Genomic DNA, 22,625 nt, shown 5'->3' with positions numbered 1-22,625 from the left:
CCCTGCCTCACTGGCTCCACCAGTGCCTAAACTAGCCAGAATTTGTGACATGTTTGCCAAATTATCCCTGAGCCCCACGACATCTATCCACGCCTCCCCCTAACATTTACACCACAGGGCCCTGCCAACTGCCTATCCCCTACCCCATCCGCTACAGACCCAGTGGGTGACAAAACAAACATAGACGCATACTCACGGAGCTGCGCAGGTGCTGTGTCCCCGCCAGCCGTACGTCCTGAGTCCTGCCGATTCCTTGGGTCGTCCTGATCCTCTCCGTATTCCGATCCTCCCTCTCACTGTTGCTCAAGGCCCGCGCCCCTGGCCTCCTCGTCACCAGGGGGGACCTGAGCACGTGCCGATGCCCCCGCAGCTCGTCCGCTGCACGTTTCTGCACCGATCCTTCCTGCCGTCCGTGATCCAGCAAGACCTCTAGACCTGGGCCCCCCAGCCCAGTCTGTGCTGATCTGTGGGGGGGGGCTGCCAGGCAGCTCCATGCTGCTCCCCGCCGCTCTGCTACCGTGACTCCGGTGACTGGGGCCAGGCAACAGGTCTCCAAACTGCCGCTGCCTGCCCGAAAAACGCCATACTGTCCTCCACTGTCGATTTGACTGGCAGGCACCCCGACTGGTACATCGCCAGGTGTGCCTGCCGCGCTGCTGCTCCTCCTGGCCCTTCTTTTTTTTTTTTTTTTTTTTTATAACGGCCGTCCGCCGCAGTGAACCGCTGCTGGCCCTGTTTACGGGGGCCAGCGTCATCGCTGCCCCACAACTTCCTGTCCGGCCCGGTCACGTGTACAGGAAGTGACGCGGGCCGAACTTCCGGCGAAGCCACGCCCCCGGACTGGTGACGCGGCTCTAGTGCGGGCCTTGCTTCTGGCGCGGCCCGGGTTCTATTACTGCGGCGCGCCGCCGGAGCAGGCCGCACTTCCGGTGGGGCCCTCGGTCCAGACCCTGCTAGCGATCCGCTGACGGAAGCGCCCACAGGCCGGCTGGGCGGATTCCTGCAGCGGCGGGCGCAGCGGCAGGGGGGTTCCGCCGCCGGGCTCACCTGGCTCAGGGTCCCATGAGGGGCTCCGCAGCCTGCGTCTGCAGCACGTGGGAGTCTCTGGCAAAAGCCTCTCGGGGGGCCGCGTTCTCCTTGCCCTTCTTCCTGACCCCGCCGCCGATTCCTCGGATGAGCCATGCAGCAACCCTTAAAGCTTTGCCTCCAGCCACCCTCCACGCCTGGATCGAGCCGCATCCCACAGTCTGCTAAACAGAGATTCCACGGTCTCCATTACGCCCGGTCAGTGTCCAGAACAATGGGTGAGCAGATATTAAAATTTTTTTTTTTTTTTTTTTTTTTTTGGTGAACTTTCTCCTGTAACTTCCCTGCCGGACTGACTAATTTCCCGCACTTTTTCTTGATATACTCACCCTCCCTCCACCAACTGCCCGCCCCTCAGCTCTAATACCCAATCCTGATCCTTTATCTCAAAAAATTCCACCCTCGTGGCCCATCCCGGTCATGTGGGGCTTCCATCCAGCTTCCCTTGCTTCCAGCCCCTTTCTTTTTATCAGCAGGAACTTTGACAATAGCAAAACCATTAGGGGTTTTTGAAGCTATCTCAAAAATAGTTTTCAGTGTGTCACTATGTACAAGAGTCTTGTTAGAAGAATCTACATAGCCTCTTTTTTCCCAAACTGGCAGGTAATCTGTCAGTGAACTCACACCATAGGAGCTATCACTGTAGATTACAATGGGACACTGATCCTCAGCCTCATTCAGCTGTAGCACCATTTTTACTGCTTCTAGTTCTGCTCTCTGGGCTGAAAAATGATTCGGTAACTTGTGCTTTACCACCTGTCCTCTTGTGGGGTAAAAAATGGCATATCCTGTATAATAGTGCCCTTCTGAATAGAATCTGGAACCATTTACAAAAACTGCTTCATCTGTTACCTCTGCCTTCCGTCTGAAAAGCGATGGAATCGGATCCTGAAAAGACTGGAGACAATCATGAGTTTACCCTTCATATTGCATCAACTGAGGAAGAACATATTTGGCCTTATAATCTACCTCAATTTGATTGGGAGACAATGACAGTAACCAATGGGCAAATCTCTGATGTGACACACCTGGGATATTTTTCTCAAAGAGAAGCTTTAGTGTAGAATGAGGAGTTTGCAGAATGATTTTGTTGAAACCAACAATGTGCTCAGTTGCTTTGACTGCAAAGTAGACACCTACCAAGTGTCTGGCACAAGTTTCAAAACCTATTTCAACTGGTGAGAGAAGCTTAGAAAAATAGCCCAAAATTCTCCACTCTTCTCCCTACAATTGTAACAGAACAGCAGACACCGCTGTCTCTGATGTGTGAACTTATAGAGCAAATGGAGCTGAAGGATCTACTGTGGACAAAGCAGGTGCATTCTGTAAATTCATTTTCAATTGTTCAAATGAGGTTTGTTGTTCAACATCCCAAGGACCAAAATAATCATTGTTTTCACTTTTCAAAAGATCATACAAAAGCCTGGCTGTAACGGGTCTGGGAGGTGGAACCTCTGAGCAACTATACAAAGGGGCAGTCCTTGTAAGGAAGCGGGTGGCTCCCAGGGAAGGCGGGCGGGTAGTCACGGCAAGTGACAGGGGCAGTCTCTGGGTAGAAGGGCAGGAGGTCACGGCAAGTGACAGGGGCAGTCTCTGGGTAGAAGGGCAGGATAAGAGTCTCTAGACGGGCAGGTGGTCACAGCAAGTGACAGCAGGGAAAGAGTCTCTAGACAGGCAGGTAGCAGGTGAGCGCTCCCAGGTGAGCGGGCAAGAGTCTCTGGACAGGCAGGTGGTCACGGCAAGTGACGGCCGAGCCTCCAGGTAGGCTAGCAGGCAGGTAGCAGGTGTGCGCTCCCAGGTGAGCGGGCAAGAGTCTCTGGACAGGCAGGTGGTCACGGAACGTGACGGTAGAGCCTCCAGGTAAGCTATCAGGCAGGTAGCAGGTGAGCGCTCCCAGGTGAGCGGGCAAGAGTCTCTGAACAGGCAGGTGGTCACAGCACGTGACGGCAGAGCCTCCAGGTAGGCTAGCAGGCAGGTAGCAGGTGAGCGCTCCCAGGTGAGCGGGCAAGAGTCTCTGGACAGGCAGGTGGTCACGGCACGTGACGACAGAGCCTCCAGGTAGGCTAGCAGGCAGGTAGCAGGTGAGCGCTCCCAGGTGAGCGGGCAGACTGATCCATAGACAGACTGGCAGGTGTTGGTAGGCAGACTGTCGGACCGCAGGAATGCACACAGATAGTCAGGTATCAGGCAGGAATCTGGCAGGTAACTGGCAGGTATCTGGTAACGGACCTGAGGGCTGAAGCAGAGTTGAGAGGCTTTGCAACAACATTGCTCGGGCACCTCCATTTTGGAGGAGGTGCCTTATATATGGTGAGGTCCTCCGGCCATTGGCCGGGGACTCCTTAGGACGGCGCGCGCGGCCCCTTTAAGAGAGGGGGAGCGCGTGCGCGCTTTCCCTAAGCACAGGTACCGGGAAGCAGCGCGCGCTGCCAGCAGAGCGGGAGGAAGCCGCCGGGCGCGGAGCGGAGAGGGGAACGGCGTCCCTGCCTAGCAGGAGGCAGGGACGCCGACGCTACAGTACCCGCCCCTTTAGGCCCCCCCTTTTTTAGGCCAGAGAGAAATTTATCAAGGATGAGAGGGGCATGGATGTTCTCCCGGGGCTCCCACGTTCTCTCCTCAGGACCAAACCCCTTCCAATCCACAAGAAAAAAGGTCTTTCCTCTTACCCTTTTGGTGGCCAGAATATTCTCTACCTCAAACTCGTTTTCAGCGGAAACCGGAGCAGGAGGCGTACCTGTAGACTTGGAAAAAGAGTTAAGTACCACGGGTTTGAGTAGAGATACATGGAAGGAGTTAGGAATCCGTAGGTTGGCCGGGAGTTTCAATTTATAGGCCACCGGGTTAATTTGTTTGATAACTTCCAGTGGGCCGATGAACCGAGGCCCAAACTTGTAGGAAGGAATCTTGAGCCGGACATATTTGGACGAAAGCCAGACTTTATCTCCAGGACGGAATTGTGGTGGATCCAGATGTCTTTTGTCAGCCTGTTTTTTCATCCGCTCGGATGACCGAAGAAGTGCGGATCGGGTACTCTCCCAAATGGAGGAAAATTCGCTAATGAGAGATTCCGCAGCCGGATTGTCCACCGAGGTGGAGACGGGAAACGGGATCCGAGGATGCTGACCGAAGACTACAAAAAACGGGGATTTGGAGGAAGATTCGCTCTCGTGATTATTGTAAGAAAATTCGGCCCACGGTAAGAGATCCACCCAGTCGGAATGGTGAGCATTAACAAAGTGCCGGAGGACACTGGTTAAAATTTGGTTGATCCGCTCTACTTGGCCATTGGACTGTGGGTGATAGGCAGAAGAAAAGTCCAAGGTGACCCCCAGCAATTTACACATGGCTCGCCAAAAGCGAGAGGTGAATTGGACCCCTCGGTCGGATACAATGTGGAGAGGAAGACCATGCAGAAGGAAAATATGATGGATAAAGTCTTTAGCTAACTCTGATGCAGACGGGAGACCCGGCAGGGGAATGAAGTGAGCCATCTTGGAGAAGCGGTCAGCGACCACCCAAATGACCGTACAACCGGCAGACACAGGGAGATCCGTTCTAAAGTCCATAGCTATATGCTGCCCCTGGGCAGCAGGTACAGGAAGAGGAAGAAGGCGACCGGCTGGCAGGTGTCTCGGAACCTTGTTGCGGGCGCAGGACACACAGGCTGAAACAAAGTCTATTACGTCCTTGTGCAGGGTAGGCCACCAGTAATGCCGGGTAATAAGCTGGAGGGTCTTTTTCTGACCAGCGTGGCCAGCTAGCTTAGACGAGTGCCCCAGTGTAGGACCTTCTCTCGATCAGGTACTGTTACGAACATCTTACCGGGAGGAAGACGATTTAGATTCACGGGGGCCACCTGCATTATTCTGGTGGGGTCGATGATGTGCTTAGGCTCCTCCTCTAGGTCAGAGACCAGAAAGGATCGGGACAAGGCATCAGCTTTGATGTTTTTGTCTGCCGGGCGAAAATGAAGAATGAAATCAAAGCGTGCAAAAAACAAGGACCACCGGGCTTGGCGCGGGTTAAGTCTCTGGGCGCTCTGGAGGTAAGCCAAGTTCTTGTGGTCCGTGTAAATTATTACCGGGTGAAGAGCCCCCTCGAGCAGGTAATGCCACTCCTCCAGTGCCAGCTTAATGGCCAATAATTCTCGGTCTCCTATAGAATAATTGCGCTCAGAAGAGGAGAAGAGTTTGGAGAAGAAGCCGCAGGTTACCATTCTTCCGGAAGATGACTTTTGGGTAAGTACCGCTCCGGCTCCGGAGGAGGAAGCGTCAACTTCTAGGAAGAATTGTTTGTTGCCGTCCGGACGATGCAGCACCGGGGCGGAGGAGAAAGCCTGTTTTAAGGAAAGAAAGGCTTCCTCTGCTTCGGGCAGCCATTCTCTGGGATTAGTGCCCTTACGGGTGAGCGCAGAGATAGGGGCAGTCCGGGAAGAGAAGTGCGGTATGAAGAGGCGGTAGTAGTTGGCGAAGCCCAGGAACCGCTGAATAGCCTTCAACCCCTCTGGTCGGGGCCACTTCTGGATGGCAGACAGTTTCTCAGCATCCATTCGTAGGCCGGTCTGAGAGATTATGTAGCCCAGAAACGGAAGTGAGGTTTGCTCAAAGCGGCACTTCTCATATTTAGCGTAGAGGTGGTTCTGCCTGAGCCTGAGCAGGACCTGACGAACGTCCCTCCGGTGAGTGGGAAGATCCGGAGAGAAGACCAAGATGTCGTCTAGGTACACCACCACGCAGGAGTAGAGAAGGTCACGGAAGATGTCATTGACCAACTCTTGAAAGACGGCGGGAGCGTTACAGAGACCGGAGGGCATTACAAGGTACTCATAGTGGCCGTCCCGGGTGTTGAATGCCGTCTTCCACTCATCCCCCTGACGGATACGGACCAGATTATAAGCCCCACGGAGATCCAGATTGGTGAAGATTCTAGCCCCCCTCAGACGGTCAAATAATTCAGGAATGAGCGGAAGGGGGTATTTATTCTTCACTGTGATCTGGTTAAGGCCTCTATAGTCTATACATGGACGGAGTGAGCCGTCCTTCTTTTTGACGAAGAAGAAGCCTGCTCCCGCCGGGGAGGTAGATTTCCGGATAAATCCCCGGGCCAGATTCTCCTCAATATATTCTGACATGGACCGGGTCTCTGCAGCGGACAAAGGGTAGATACGCCCACGGGGAGGAGTAGCGCCGGGTATCAGGTCGATTGGGCAGTCGTATGGTCTATGAGGGGGTAATGTCTCTGCTTCTTTTTTATTAAAGACATCCGCATAAGACCAATAGGGAACCGGTAGACCGGGTAGATTGGCTGGGGTAGGAGAAGGACGAGCAGGATGAACGGGAACCAGACAAGTCTTATGGCAGTCCTGTCCCCAGCGAAGGACTTCTCCGGTCTGCCAATCAAGCACGGGTGCATGTTTCTGGAGCAAAGGTAGGCCTAGCAAGAGTGCGTGGGAGAGGCCAGGCAGAACATGGAAGGAGATGCTCTCAGAGTGCAGCATTCCCACCTGTAGAGTTAGAGATTCGGTGATGAGTTGGATGGGATGTGGTAAGAGGCCCCCATCCACGGCGGCAACAGATAAGGGTACGGCCAGAGGTTTGGTGGGAATGCGGTATTTTTCTACCAGGGATTGAGAGATGAGATTTCCAGCAGCTCCTGAGTCAAGTTGAGCCAGTTCAAAATAGCGGTTCTCTCCGCAGATGATAGAGACCGACAGCATCAGGGATGGAGAGGGTTTACTTTTGTCTAGGGCAACCTCTCTGAGCGATCCTAGACACAGGCGTTTCCCGACTTCTCTGGGCAGGAACGGACAGTAGAAGCAGCTCCCCTTGGCACGGCGTAACTCTTGACGGGTTTTGACCATCTTGGTCTGGTCGACCTGCATAGGCTCAGGTGAGTGTGCCTGGGGAGTAACGGAGGGAGTGACGGGTTTCTGGAAGGTAGGGGCTAGACGTGGAAACCTCCTCTCGCGGGTGACCTCTTTGGCGCGCTCCTGGAACCGGATGTCAATCCGGGTGGCAAGTGTTATTAAGTCGTCGAGAGTGGTAGGAATGTCCCGACCGGCGAGTTCATCTTTAATACGGCCGGACAGACCCTCCCAGAAGACAGACACCAGGGCGTCGTTATCCCAGGCCAGCTCCGAAGCAAGGGTACGGAACCGTAAGGCATATTGGCCCACGGTGAGACTTCCTTGGCGGAGGCGTAGCAGAGATGAGGCGGATGAGGTCTTCCGTCCTGGTTCGTTGAAGACCTTCCGGAAAGCCGTGAGAAAGGCTGGCAGGTTGGACACCAGGGGGTCTCCTCTCTCCCATAGAGGATTTAACCAAGCCAGCGCCTCCCCCGTCAGATGGGACATGATGAAGGCTACCTTGGCTCGGTCGGTGGAAAACTGGTGTGCCAATAGTTCGAAATGCAGAGTGCACTGGTTAATGAAGCCCCGGGCCTGGATGGGATCTCCGCCAAAACGAGGCGGGGGCGGAGAGGCGGGGACCAGGAAGAGATGCCATGGTATTGATGGGCAGCGGCGGTGCCGGGGTAGTAAGTGTGCGAGTGGAGGCCGCTCCCGATGAGGCAGTCAATGTGTCCAAGCGGGAGTTAACACTACGCAGGTGACTCAGGATGGAGTCCTGTTGGGACCTCTGACGGGAAAGTTCATGACACAGGTCCGAGAGCGAGGGAGATTGGGTGCCACCGGGTTCCATGGCCCGAGCAAACTGTAACAGGTCTGGGAGGTGGAACCTCTGAGCAACTATACAAAGGGGCAGTCCTTGTAAGGAAGCAGGTGGCTCCCAGGGAAGGCGGGCGGGTAGTCACGGCAAGTGACAGGGGCAGTCTCTGGGTAGAAGGGCAGGAGGTCACGGCAAGTAACAGGGGCAGTCTCTGGGTAGAAGGGCAGGATAAGAGTCTCTAGACGGGCAGGTGGTCACGGCAAGTGACAGCAGGGAGTCTCTAGACAGGCAGGTGGTCACGGCAAGTGACGGCCGAGCCTCCAGGTAGGCTAGCAGGCAGGTAGCAGGTGAGCGCTCCCAGGTGAGCGGGCAAGAGTCTCTGGACAGGCAGGTGGTCACGGCACGTGACGGTAGAGCCTCCAGGTAGGCTATCAGGCAGGTAGCAGGTGAGCGATCCCAGGTGAGCGGGCAAGAGTCTCTGAACAGGCAGGTGGTCACGGCACGTGACGGCAGAGCCTCCAGGTAGGCTAGCAGGCAGGTAGCAGGTGTGCGCTCCCAGGTGAGCGGGCAAGAGTCTCTGGACAGGCAGGTGGTCACGGCACGTGACGGCAGAGCCTCCAGGTAGGCTAGCAGGCAGGTAGCAGGTGTGCGCTCCCAGGTGAGCGGACAAGAGTCTCTGGACAGGCAGGTGGTCACGGCACGTGACGGCAGAGCCTCCAGGTAGACTAGCAGGCAGGTAGCAGGTGAGCGCTCCCAGGTGAGTGGGCAGACTGATCCATAGACAGACTGGCAGGTGCTGGTAGGCAGACTGTTGGACCGCAGGAATGCACACAGATAGTCAGGTATCAGGCAGGAATCTGGCAGGTAACTGGCAGGTATCTGGTAACGGGACCTGAGGGCTGAAGCAGAGTTGAGAGGCTTTGCAACAACATTGCTCGGGCACCTCCATTTTGGAGGAGGTGCCTTATATATGGTGAGGTCCTCCGGCCATTGGGCGGGGACTCCTTAGGACGGCGCGCGTGGCCCCTTTAAGAGAGGGGGAGCGCGCGCGCGCTCTAACCACAGGGACCGGGAAGCAGCGCGCGCTGCCAGCAGAGCGGGAGGAAGCCGCCAGGCACAGAGCGGAGAGGTGAGGGGAACGGCGTCCCTGCCTAGCAGGAGGCAGGGACGCCGACGCTACACTGGCCTTATCAGCAAAATCCTCAATGAAATCCCTAGAATAGTTTACAAGACCCAAAAAATGTCACAATGCCTTGTGTGTGGTTGGGATTGGGAAAGAAGCGATTGCCTCTATTCTTTCCTGCAATGGCGGTCTTTTTCCTGAACTTAACAATACTCCCAGAAACCTGACCTCAGTCTGCATCAATTTGATCTTTTTAGTGTTAAATTTCAACCCTGCATCATACAACAGTTCAAACATTTCTGTCAAAAGAGAAACATGTGACTCCTTATCCTCAGTAGACAACAGAATATCATCCACATATAGCAGTATGCAATCAGGCCTAGAAAATCTGGATAATACCTTTACCAACATCTGATGACAAACACTAGATGACAAATGTGCTCCTTGCGGTAACCTGCAAAACAGATATTGCTTATCCAAGAAAGTAAATGCAAACTTGTACTGACAGCTCTTTTCAAGAGGTATACTGAAAAAAAAACATTACTGATGTCTAGTACAGAGAAATATTTTACCTTTGCCATCATGTCATGAGTATCAGCGACAATAGGAGCAACGTTGGGAGTATGTTTATTAAACATCCGCAAATCCAATATCATTCGATATGTACCATCAGATTTCAATACACACCATAAAGGATTGTTACTTACAGAGTTAGCCTTAGGTATGACACCTTGAGCTAGCAATTCCTGTATGATCTTAGACATAGAACCAATTGAATCTGGAGGCAATTTATACTGACACTGTGGAGGAGGATCACGTCCTTCTACATTCACAATTACATCCTTCATTGTACCCACCTCATTCCTGAACTGAGCCCAAAGAGAAGGAAAGCATTGTACAATTTCAGTCACTACCTCATCACCACCAGTTTCAGGCAATAAATGATCTGATGACACAACATCATTCAAGCAAATACTTCCAACATGGCTAAATTCACTAGGGTCAATGACTACAGGTTTACGTCCATTAGAATCTTTCCAGATCACTGGATTCCCTAGATCAATTACCCATCCGAATCTCTGCATAAAATCTATGCCAAGTATATTCTCAGAATCACAACAATACCAAATATCAATTCCTGTTTTGAAAGAACCTGGTATTTCCAACACAACATTGGGAACGAGCTTTGCTTTTGTTTTTCCTTTTCCACTGAATCTGATAATATTACAACTTGGAGATTCTGGTTTTACCATCAAATCAAGGTTAGCAAGACTTAATTGTGCCCATTTATCAATAAGAAACACAGCACTTTGTTCTGCCAAAATCACACTGAGAAATGGTCTTCCACAGTCATCCAATATAACTCGAGTCACAAATTCCAATGGATGGGGTGTGGGAGCGTTCTTTGCTAGTCAGAGAGATGGAGGAGATGGGAGCAGACCAGTGTCCTTTTTAAAAGCACTGCCCCTGGAATCTGACTCCTGGTAGACTCCATGCTAGATAAGGAGGGAGTCACTGACTGTGGTGGCCCCTCCCCGGGCCGTGGCGATTGGTGACCCCCCTTCGCTGCCCCTTACTGACCAGTGATCCTAAAGCACCCGGAAGGGTCCAATGAAGCGAAAGGGACGGCTGCTACAAGCTGTCCCATGGATACATAAACACCGGGACATCCCACGTTACTTCCTTTCTTTGTTGGTCCCGGAGTCGAACGTCCCACCCACCCTCCCTGATATGAAGACTGCAAGAAGGACAATCATAAACTTTTCAAGTCACAGCGGCCTGAAATGGAAAGGACATGTTGGAAAGTTATTCTTGTTGGCCAACTTTCCGGTGAGGAGACACAGGGCATGCAGCAACAAGCGGAATTATTTTTGGAAATAAAATGCCTTTCTAATGGAATGAGTATAAAGAGTTAATAAAGCTGTGACCGATCCTCACCCATCCAGTTGTAAGAGTTACATTATTGTATTGTTAAGGAAGGGGTGGCGTTAGGGGGGCTGAGCATCTGGTTTTGGTTGGGGGTCCCCACATTCTTCACTGTCATCTCTCTGATCTGTCCGAATAATGGAGCTTATGGTGACTGTGTTTGTGTATTGTCAGTGTGAGGGGATGTGGGAAAATGGAATGGAGGGGCGGAAGGTTTGATGGATGATTTTGGTATGAGTCCGTTTTTCCTTCCAAGCTTAACTGTTCCTGGTGTACCTGCCTCTGATTCTGCTCTTCAAAATTTCCTGCACTGCTGCTTCAAGTGTCCAGGTATACCACAAAAATAACAATTAATATTGTTCCTTTGTGTGATCCTTTTACCTCTATGTTCAGTGCAATCTCTGTTCCTAGATGTTAATATGGGTTTAGGATTTGGTTGAGTTTGCTCTGATGTCAGTTGTTTATCTTTTTCCTCATGAACTACAGCTATTTTTGCCTTGACCTGGTTCTGCTTATCGCTCATAAAAGCGATAACACGGCAATGTATGAAATATAGAGCTGTCTTCGTGTTAAGCTTTCCTTCTTTGTTTTTAAAAGTATAGTAAATTGGACAGAGCTGCTTTCAAGGACTGTTATTTCCAATTAAAATACTTTCTTTCTTAGGCAATGTTAGCCACCCATTTCTTCTGGGGGTGTAATAAAGTACTTGTTGCTTCAGGGGCCGTCACAGACTGTAGTGGGCCCCTGTGCAAGAAATTTTTGGGGGCCCCCCCCTGCCCTTCATAAGGCAACAAAGTTATGTAAACATAACCCCCCCATGTGCATCTCTCACCCCCCCATGTGCAGCTCTCATCCCCCCCATGTGCAGCTCACCCCCCGTGCATCTCTCATCCCCCTCCGTTCTCTCACCCCCCCGTGCATCTCTCACCCCTCCCCCGTGCATCTCTCACCCCTCCCCCGTGCATCTCTCACCCCCCGTGCATCTCTCACCACCCCCGTGCATCTCTCACCCCTCCCCCGTGCATCTCTCACCCCCCCGTGCATCTCTCACCCCCCCGTGCATCTCTCACCCCTCCCCCGTGCATCTCTCACCCCCCCCGTGCATCTCTCACCCCCCCGTGCATCTCTCACCCCCCCGTGCATCTCTCACCCCCCCGTGCATTTCTCACCCCCCCGTGCATCTCTCACCCCCCCGTGCATCTCTCACCCCCCCGTGCATCTCTCATCCCCCCGTGCATCTCTCACCCCCCGTGCATCTCTCACCCCCCCGTGCATCTCTCACCCCCCTCGTGCATCTCTCACCCCCCCGTGCATCTCTCACCCCACCTCGTGCATCTCTCACCCCCCCTGCATCTCTCACCCCCCGTGCATCTCTCATCCCCCCGTGCATCTCTCATCCCCCCCGTGCATCTCTCATCCCCCCCATGTGCATCTCTCATCTCTCCCCTCCCCCCATGTGCATCTTCATCTCTCCCCTCCCCCATGTGCATCTCTCATCTCTCCCCCCCCCCCCATGTGCATCTCCCATTCCCCCCACTCCTAGTTACTTGTATTTAAAAAAAACAAAAAACTTGTTATACTTACCCCCATGCGATCCCTGCAGAATCCTGGCGCTCGTCCAAATCGCTGACACCAGGTTCTCCTGCCTTCCTGTCATGTGACGGCGCCGTCACATGACCGGAAGTCAGAGGAATCATGAAGGCGCTGCCGCAGCAGCGCAGCGCTGAGATGTCCTGGACCCGGCGCTTAGCATGGGGCCGGGGGGCCCCATGAGGAGAGAGACGCACAAGAGGGGGGCTCCGAGGGGGCCCCTACCGGCCGGGCCCCATACTGGAGTCAGAGCAGTCATGCCCTGATGGCGGCCCTGCTGGAGGCTGGAGGGGCCCCCTCTCCCTCGGGGCCCCCGTTCAATGAACCGGCTGCACGGGCGGTAGTTCCGCCCCTGTGTTGCTTGGGGTCTGAGGGCAGACTAGAATTATACACTCAGACACTGGCTGTCTGTTATTTTATTTCTCCGATGCATCTTATTTATTTATTTAATTTGAACCAAAAATGGCAGATTTGGAGATAATTATCTCAATCTAAATTCTTGGAAGGGCTACCACGACAGTGTCTAACCCCAGCGTATGATACAGAGAGCAGCACTAACAGAATTGGTGCTGCCGGCAGTCCTCGGTGACACTGTCAGTGTCACTGGCAGTCACCAACAAAATGGCTCCACACTGTGATCCTAAATTTCATCCTCTCTTATCCTTTTACAAACACCCAGAAAGGGAGGAGAGGAGTGACATCACACACATGTACAGTGTCCAGTTTAGGACATGATCAGATATCAAAATCAAACATCAGAATGAAATACCCTGTCTGTCAAGTGATTCTGACTAGTGACTTTAAGTGGCTTTAACAACTGTAATAATAATAATAAAAAAAAAGTCACTGTTCGCTGATGGGACTTGAGCCCAAAATTCTGTGTCCAGAAACCAGTGCACTAACCACTGAGATATTACCTCAGTTGAAGAAACCTAACAGTTATATTTGGTTATATGATCTTCAGTGCAAACCTGATTGAAACTCATTGGGACTTATGCACAGGCTGCAAGCAAGACAAATTCAAATGATGTGTGATTCTGATGTGTAAGTCTGATGTGTGACTTACTTCAAACTTCAGAATCACAATGACTTTTAGTCATCCTGAGTATTTTCATGGTTGATCTCATAAGACAAGACAGGATAGCTCAATGGTAAGGCATCAGCCTCTGAAGCTACAGTATAATGGCTCAAATCCTATTAGGAATATTATTATTTCATTATTATTAGAGTTGTAAAAGTCACTTGTCAGTCATGGTATTTAGCCTCAAACTGACATCAGAATGATATTTGATTTTGATATCCTAAAATGGACACTGTACTACAGAGACCCCTGTACAGGAATATTAGGGCTCCAGCGACATCACATCTATTATACAGAGAATAGCGCTATCTCCATAGCTCTGTACACAAGAACATAGAGCTCAGACAAAGTCCTCATATTCAGCAGCTTCTATTTTACTCCAACCCTCTTTATAGAAACAAGAGACGTCCAAGCGCAGTTTTACCGAGTGTCCAGAGTCAGTTCTTCTACAGTCTGATAAAGAGCCGCGGTGTCTCCGACCGAACCTGGGGAGTATACAGCTGTATACAGCATACACACGGCTCCGCTCCATACACACATGGCTCAGCTTCATACACACACGCCCCCGCTCCGTATACCTCGTACATACTCGGCTCTGCTCCGTACACCTCATACACACACGGCTCTGTACACACACGGCTCTGCTCCGTACACCTCGTACACACATGACTCTGTACACACACGGCTCTGCTCCATACACCTCGTACACACGCGGCTCCACTCCGTGCACCTCGTACACACACGGCTCCGCTCCATACACCTCGTACACACGCGGCTCCACTCCGTGCACCTCGTACACATACGGCTCCTCTCCGTACACACGCGCCTCCGCTCCGTACACCTCGTACACACAAGGCTCCGCTCCGTACACCTTGTACACGCGCAGCTCCGCCCCTTACACCTTGTACACGCTCGGCTCTGCCCCGTACGCCTCGTACACACGCGGCTCCACCCCGTACGCCTCGTACACGTGCGGCTCCGACCATACGCCTCGTACACGCGCGGCTCCGCTCCGCACGCCTCAGATACGTGCGGCTCCGCTCCGTACACCTCGTACACGCGCGGCTCCGCTCCGTACACACGCGGCTTCGTACACCTCGCACACACGGCTCCGCTCCGTACACCTCGTACACGCGCAGCTCTGCTCCATACACCTCGTAAACGCGCGGCTCCGCTCCGTACACCTTGTACACACGCTGCTCCGTACACCTTGTACACACACGGCTCAGCTCCGTACACCTCGTACACACGAGGCTCCGCTCCGTACACCTCGTACACACGTCTCCGCTCCGTAAACCTCGTACACACGCAGCTCCACTCCGTACACACGGCTCCGCTCCGTAAACCTCGTACACACCCGGCTGCACTCCGTACACCTCGTACACGTGCGGCTCTGCTCCGTACGCCTCGTACACACGGCTCCACTCCGTAAACCTCGTACACACCCGGCTGCGCTCCGTACTCCTCGTACACGCGCGGCTCCGCTCCGTACGCCTCGTACACACGGCTCCGCTCCGAACGCTTCGTACACACGGCTCCGCTCCGTACGCCTCATACACATGCGGCTCCGATCCGTACACCTCGTACACGCGCGGCTCCGCTCCGTACACCTCGTACACACGCGGCTCCGCTCCGTACACCTCATACACACGAGGCTCCGCTCCGTACACACGGCTCCGCTCCGTACACACGGCTCCGCTCCGTAAACCTCGTACACACCCGGCTGCACTCCGTACACCTCGTACACGTGCGGCTCCGCTCCGTACACCTCGTACACGCGCGGCTCCGCTCCGTACACCTCGCACACATGGCTCCGCTCCGTACACCTCGTACACGTGCGACTCCGCTCCGTACGCCTCGTACACGCGCGGCTCCGCTCCGTACGCCTCGTACACGCACGGCTCCGGTCCATACGCCTCGTTCACGCGTGGTTCCGCTCCGTACGCCTCGTACACGCGCGGCTCCGCTCCGAACGCCTCGTACACGCACGGCTCCGCTCCGTACGCCTCGTTCACGCGCGGCTCCTCTCCGTACGCCTCGTACAAGCGCGGCTCCGCTCCGTACGCCTCGTACACGCGCGTCTCCGCTCCGTACGCCTCGTACACACACGGCTCCGCTCCGTACACCTCGTACACACGCGGCTCCGCTCCGTACACCTCGTACACACACATCCACACTGTAAACCCCTCCTGACCCCACACATAAACTTCAGCTCATCCAGCACCATGACAACCAGCACAGCAGAGTCCTGCATCCACTGAGGCCCCTGATCATGTGACCCCTGACTCCTCCCCTCCTGTGACCTCATCACAGCTCCTGTGCGCACAGAGCAGCCATATATGTGGTGGCGGCTCTGCAGGTGGAGGTATGTGGAGACCCCATTACTGGGCGCAGGGGGCATTAACCCCTTCAACACGGAGACTCTTTTGGGGTCTTGTGTTGCCCCTTTATAAGAATCATAAGGTTTTTGTTCTGTTTCCTGTAATAGATACATACGACCCAACTATGGAGACAGGAAGGGAGGAAACGTATTGTTCTCATAGTACAGGACCCCTTTACTGGCCCTGCAGTGTAATGCCCCCTTTATGCCCCTTATGTATTATGTATGATGCCCCCACACAGTGTAATGCCCCCATTATGCCCCTTATACAGTATATATGATGTCCCCACATAGTGTAATGCACCCATTATGTACCTTATGTGAGATGTATGATGCCCACACACAGTGTAATGCCCCCATTATGCCCCTTATGCAGGATGTATGATGCCCACACACAGTGTAATGCCCCCATTATGCCACTTATGCAGGATGTACTGTATGATGCCCCCACACAGTATAATGTTCCCGCAGTATCGCCTGAGGTCCTGTAGTTGGAATAATCCCTCTGGAAAATGGGTTTCCCTCTGCCTGCTCCCCTACATATAGACCCTCGAGCATGTACACATGCATGTAGGGGAGCAGGCCTTACTAGATATTGAGGCTTTGTACAGTAATATACCGCATGAGGATGGTATCAGAGGAGTAAGACATTTCTTGAAATCGAGATTAATAGAGTGTAGCAGACATAATGACTTCATGGAGGATCTTCTAAAATTCACTCTTACTCATAACTTCTTTCTTTTTGACAGGAAGTACTTCCACCAGCTCAGGGGTACTGCGATGGGGAGCCTCTGTGCCCCCCTCATATGCTAACATTCCTGGACTGGTGGGAGGAAAACACAATATTCATAGATGATCATAAGTGATGGCATTCATATATTGGGGTATGACATAGATATATTGACGACATTTTTATCATCTGGTCAGGAACGAGTGAAAAGTTTCTTGAATTTGTCAAGGAACTCAATATCCATAGAGTGGGCCTGAGATTTATATCAGAGTTTAAATATTACCAGTTGCCTTTCTTGCATATACTAATCAAGATTGAAAGGGATGGGACCGTAGGGACACTCATCTACCATAAACCTACAAGCACTAATAAACTATTGAAGTGGGATAACCACCACCCCATCCCCATAAAAAGAGGAATACCCAAGGGCCAATTTTTATAGTTGAGAAGAAACTGCTCTAATGTCACAGATTTTAATATACAGGCAATAGACATGAACACCAGATTCATGGAAAAAGGTATCCACAGTACATTTTGGATTCCACACGATTGTTTGCAGAAAATCGGGAGAGACAGACACTCCTACATACCTAACCAAGAGAGCAAGAAAAATATGGGATAACACAAGTAATAGGAACTTACGAGAATCAGAGTGACAATATCTTTAATATTCTCAGAAAACCCTGACCAACCTGGACCTGAGGGTGCTGCGTGATTTACTCCCACAATAACTTTCAGAAAGGGTCGGTCAATTAGAGACCGTTTAGTGCATAGTTTCTATAAAAACCTGCAACCAAGGAGACATGGCTAGATAGAAGAGTCTGCGGTTTCTTTAAATGTGGATAAAGTTGTACATGTAATTGGATGAGACCATGTAAATCTTCTTCGAGTTCCTCTACAGGTGAAACCTTTCTCCAGAGGGATTATTCCAGCTGTAAAACCTCAGGACTTTTATATATGGCCACATGCACCTGTCCCCTAGATTATGTATGCATGACCAAGAGGCAGTCTAGGGGGAGGGGGCATTTGGGTAATATATGCCATGGTCAGGACACCCCAATTAGTGCACATCGAGGTGAAACCAGAAACATCTCCTTTTCTATCATTGCGATGGTTAAACACAGTGTCAGAGGAGGTGATCACAATAGATGTATCCTCAAAAAGGAAAGTGAGTGGATTTCCAGACTGGATTGACGAGCCCCTAAGGGACTCGATGAGCAAATTTCCTATGCCTGTTTTGTGTGAATACATCCATATTCTGAATTACACTTTTTGATTTTATACTCTACCCATTTCTACTCAGTTCCCTGTGAATCGGGTTCACATATTGTTTTACTTCATCAAGATATCTGAGCTTCTATATCAGAATTATTTCTTATCAGTTATATCCCAATTATACTATTTAGTAACTAACAAGTGTGGTGATCATTGTATATCTCCAATTATGTAATAAGGGTCAGATTTGGCCATTTAGGAATATACTGTGGGCCACCATCCCATATTTTATGTAGTGATAAAGTAGATCTACATGCCTATTGCATGATGAGAGGATGTGCAATACTTGTTTTTAGTCTCCCATGATGCTGATCTCAGAGACAGGACTTTTCTATATGGGAGGAATGCAATCCAGATTCAGTATGCGTCCGGATACATCTGGACATGCACAATCGCAGACAATGACCCTAGATGCTCTCTGGCATGGAATGCATAACTTGGGTCATGCGCAGTGAAGGGTACGTCGCAGCAATCAGTTTATCTGCCATTAAACTTTATAGCACGTCACTTCCGGACATGCACACTAGGAGATGGACATTATCGGACCTCTCGCGCATGAGAAGAAGCTCAAGCGCAGTACATTATTGTAGACAAGACTCCATTCTGTATATCCTATGACAATTCACTTCTAGGAAAGGGAATGGGTCTCCTAGTCTGTGGAGGGGTTTTGGATGAAGTGGGATTTTTAAACATGGACACCTGGCTATTAGACACACTATGCTAAACATCATGAATTAACATCCCTGAATCAAGTCTCCTGATGAACCTGTTGGGGAAACCCATTGAGGTGGATTGTTGAAACGTTCTCTGAAGAGTACCATACCCTTTCCTTTACATATACCTTGAGACATACGTGGTCCTATTTAATGTATCAGTGTTTTTTTTATATATACACTGCTCAAAAAAATAAAGGGAACACTTAAACAACAGAATATAACTCCAAGTAAATAAAACTTCTGTGAAATCAAACTGTCCACTTAGGAAGCAACACTGATTGACAATCAATTTCACATGCTGTTGTGCAAATGGAATAGACAATAGATATAAATTATTGGCAATTATCAAGACACCCTCAATAAAGGAGTGGTTCTGCAGGTGGGACCACAGACCACACCTCAGTACCAATGCTTTCTGGCTGATGTTTTGGTCACTTTTGAATGTTGGTTGTGCTTTCACACTCGTGGTAGCATCAGACGGACTCTACAACCCACAGAAGTTGCTCAGGTAGTGCAGCTCATCCAGGATGGCACATCAATGCGAGCTGTGGCAAGAAGGTTTGCTGTGTCTGTCAGCGTAGTGTCCAGAGGCTGGAGGCGCTACCAGGAGACAGGCCAGTACACCAGGAGACGTGGAGGGGGCCGTAGGAGGGCAACAACCCAGCAGCAGGACCGCTACCTCCACCTTTGTGCAAGGAGGAACAGGAGGAGCACTGCCAGAGCCCTGGAAAATGACCTCCAGCAGGCCACAAATATGCATGTGTCTGCACAAACGGTTAGAAACCGACTCCATGAGGGTGGTACGAGGGCCCGACTTCCACAGATGGGGGTTGTGCTCACAACCCAACACCGTGCAGCAGGACACTTGGCATTTGCCACAGAACACCAGGATTGGCAAAGTCACCACTGGCGCCCTGTGCTCTTCACAGATGAAAGCAGGTTCACACTGAGCACATGTGACAGATGTGAAAGAGTCTGGAGACGCCGTGGAGAGCAATCTGCTGCCTGCAACATCCTTCAGCATGACCGGTTTGACTGTGGGTCAGTAATGGTGTGGGGTGGCATTTCTTTGGAGGGCCACACAGCCCTCCATGTGCTCGCAAAAGGTAGCCTGACTGCCTTTAGGTACCGAGATGAGATCCTCAGACCCCTTGTGAGACCATATGCTGGTGCGGTTGGCCCTGGGTTCCTACTAATGCAGGACAATGCCAGACCTCATGTGGCTGGAGTGTGTCAGTAGTTCCTGCAAGATGAAGGCATTGAAGCTATGGACTGGCCCGTCGGTCCCCAGACCTGAATCCGATTGAGCACATCTGGGACATCATGTCTCGCTCCATCCACCAACGTCACGTTGCACCACAGACTGTCCAGGAGTTTAGTCCAGGTCTGGGAGGAGATCCCACAGGAGACCATCCGCAACTTCATCAGGAGCTTGCTCAGGCGTTGTAGGGAGGTCACATAGGAACGTGGAGGCCACACACAATACTGAGCCTCATTTTGACTTGTTTTAAGGACATTATGTCAAAGTTGGATCAGCCTGTAGTGTGTTTTTCCACTTTAATTTTGGGGGTGACTCCAAATCCAGGCCTCCATTGGTTAATAAATCAGATTTCCATTGATGATTTTTGTGTGATTTTGTTGTCAGCACATTCAACTTTGTACAGAACAAAGTATTCAATGAGAATATTTCATTCATTCAGATCTAGGATGTGTTATTTGAGTGTTCCCTTTATTTTTTTGTGTATATCAAGGTTATCTAGGGCTTCTGAGGGACAGCCACCGGTGAGTGGGGATGCTATTGTCATCTCGTAGGGTGCCAAACTCTGCACTTAGGCTGTAACAGCTTTGTTTAGGTACAGGATAGGGTAAGCCATTCAGCTTGTAGTTTTGCTAGTTTTAAGTATATATATGTTGTTAGTCCAGTTTTTAGTGCATATATTTTAATTTGGGGGCGGAGGTTTCCCACAGTACTGCTCATTAGACACATAATTTTGTACCACCCATCTCACAGACTACCCCACGGCAATTAATAAAAACTCAGCACCTTTCTTGGTGCAGATACTAATGAACCCAGAATCTATGAGATATTTACCACACAATAGTTGGATAGGCAAAGGCATATCATCCATAGTGGCAGCCCATGTAGCCACTATAATGCCGGTGAATTGAGAGGGCTCGGTGTGGGTCAGCAACGGGCACCCTCTCCTTCCCAATCATCAAAATTTCAGCTATATACACATTCCCGTGACGGTAATACATTGAATAGGTTAATGAATCAGGAAATCGAAAGCTCACTGATCCATCATTCAGCATTCGCCTGTGAATCTGAGTCTCTGTGCACTGCAGGCACAATGATGTCACTACATCACACCTGTAGTATGGAGCCTCAGTACTCACACTGCACAGACCGGAACGGGGTTGGTTGAGTAGAGTGTGTGTGTGTTTTTTTTCTTAATATCAAGAATTATGGGGGCATCATATTAAGTGAAGGGCCTTTGGGGCTCTCATACAGAGTGGGCGGCAGGTGGGGGCCATTAAACTGTGTTGGGTGCTTTGATGGACTTTAATGGCCTCCATATTGAGTGCGTGTCCTCATTTTGTTTAGTAGGCTATTGTGGCCATAATACTCTATGAGGGGCTGTGGGGGCCATCATACTTTGTGGGTGCCATTATACTGTGTTGAAGCCTAATTCTGAGCAACATGGGCATACAGGAGCACAATTTCCTGGTGATGAGTCAGATAGGGATAATTAAGTGAGAAATACAAATTTTTGGTCTACCTGGTGGCTTGAATTGATATGGTGTTGTGTGACCAAAGGTAGACATCAGATGGCACGTTCTGAAGGAAAACAAAGATATAATAGCAGTGGGAATTCAGATTCCAAGGCGAGAGCATAGCAGAGACAAAGAGCAGAGAGTGGAGTAGAGAATGAGATCTTGTCAGGATCGGAGGTTGTGTGTAGGCAAGTACCGGGAGACTAGGTCACAGATGTATGGAGGAGACAGGTTGTGGATGGCTTTGTATGTCATGGGTAGGGCTTTATACTGGAGTCTCTGGGTAATGGGTAACCAGTGAAGGGATTGCCAGAGGGGAGACGCTGGGGAATAGCCAGGGACCAGGTGGATTAGTCAGGCAGCAGAGTTTAGTATAAATTGGAGAGGTGCGAGAGTGTTAGAACGGAGGCCACACAGAGCAGGAGTCGAGGCAGGATATGATGAGGGCATGGACTATGGTTTTTGCAGATTATAAGTAAGGAATGTACGGATCCGGGAAATATTTTTGAGTTGGATTCGGCAGGAAGTGGAAAGGGCTTGGATATGTGGTTTGAAGGAGAGATCAGAGTCCAAGGTTACCCCGGGGAAGCTAGCTTGCAGGACTAGGGAGAATGAGCAGTCATTATGGTGAGATGTGATCTTGAGAGTAGAGCGGAAAGTTGATCTTCTGTGATGATGGAGAAGCTGGTTTTGGAGGAGAAGGGCTGAGTAGATATGAGCAGGTGCTGGGGGGGTTGTCGGCCAAAGCTTTCTCTGATGTTATCAATCTTCTGCTTGAAGAATGAGGCAAAATCTTCAGCTGAGATGATGGGAGAGGGAGGATGTGCTGGGGGATGGAGGAGAGAATTGGAAGTGTTGAATAGCTGTTTAGGGTTGTGAGACTGGCAAGCTATGACAGATGAGAAGTATGTTTGTTTTGCTGCAGTGAGTGTGGACTTGAAAGTAGTAAGGGACTGTTTGATTGCGATGAAGTGCTCTTTGGAATGGGATCTTTTCCATCTCCGCTAAGCAACTCTGGAAGCCCGCCTCAGTTCTTTAGTCAGGCTAGTGTACCAGGGTTGCCTGTTAATTTTGTGAGCTTTGGTATGTCTGAGAGGGGAAGCCGATTTGAGAGATGCAGATATAGTGGTGTTACATAAAGCGGCAGCATCTGCATTGTGTAAGGAACTTATGTTTGCAAGAGGGAGAAGAGACTCGGAAAGTAAATGTAGATCAAGGTGTTTAAGATTTCTGCGAGGGTGTGCAGGTTTGTGGAGTGGGGATTGTGCAACTGGAGAG

The 22,625-nt window shown here is 50.9% G+C and overlaps 1 protein-coding gene across 1 annotated transcript in view; it reads right to left on the bottom strand.

Moving 5' to 3' along the window:
- The window catches only part of LOC141182781 (gastrula zinc finger protein XlCGF66.1-like), a 177,550-nt gene that overhangs the window by 76,804 nt on the left and 78,121 nt on the right, over positions 1–22,625 (bottom strand). The window lies entirely within an intron of this gene.

Source organism: Phyllobates terribilis, unplaced genomic scaffold (assembly GCF_046119375.1).
Source record: "Phyllobates terribilis strain yellow unplaced genomic scaffold, ASM4611937v1 Scaffold_36__1_contigs__length_13169755, whole genome shotgun sequence".
NCBI lineage: Eukaryota > Metazoa > Chordata > Amphibia > Anura > Dendrobatidae > Phyllobates > Phyllobates terribilis.
Note: the sequence above shows the minus strand (reverse complement) of the source record. Positions and strands in the feature narration are given on the sequence as shown.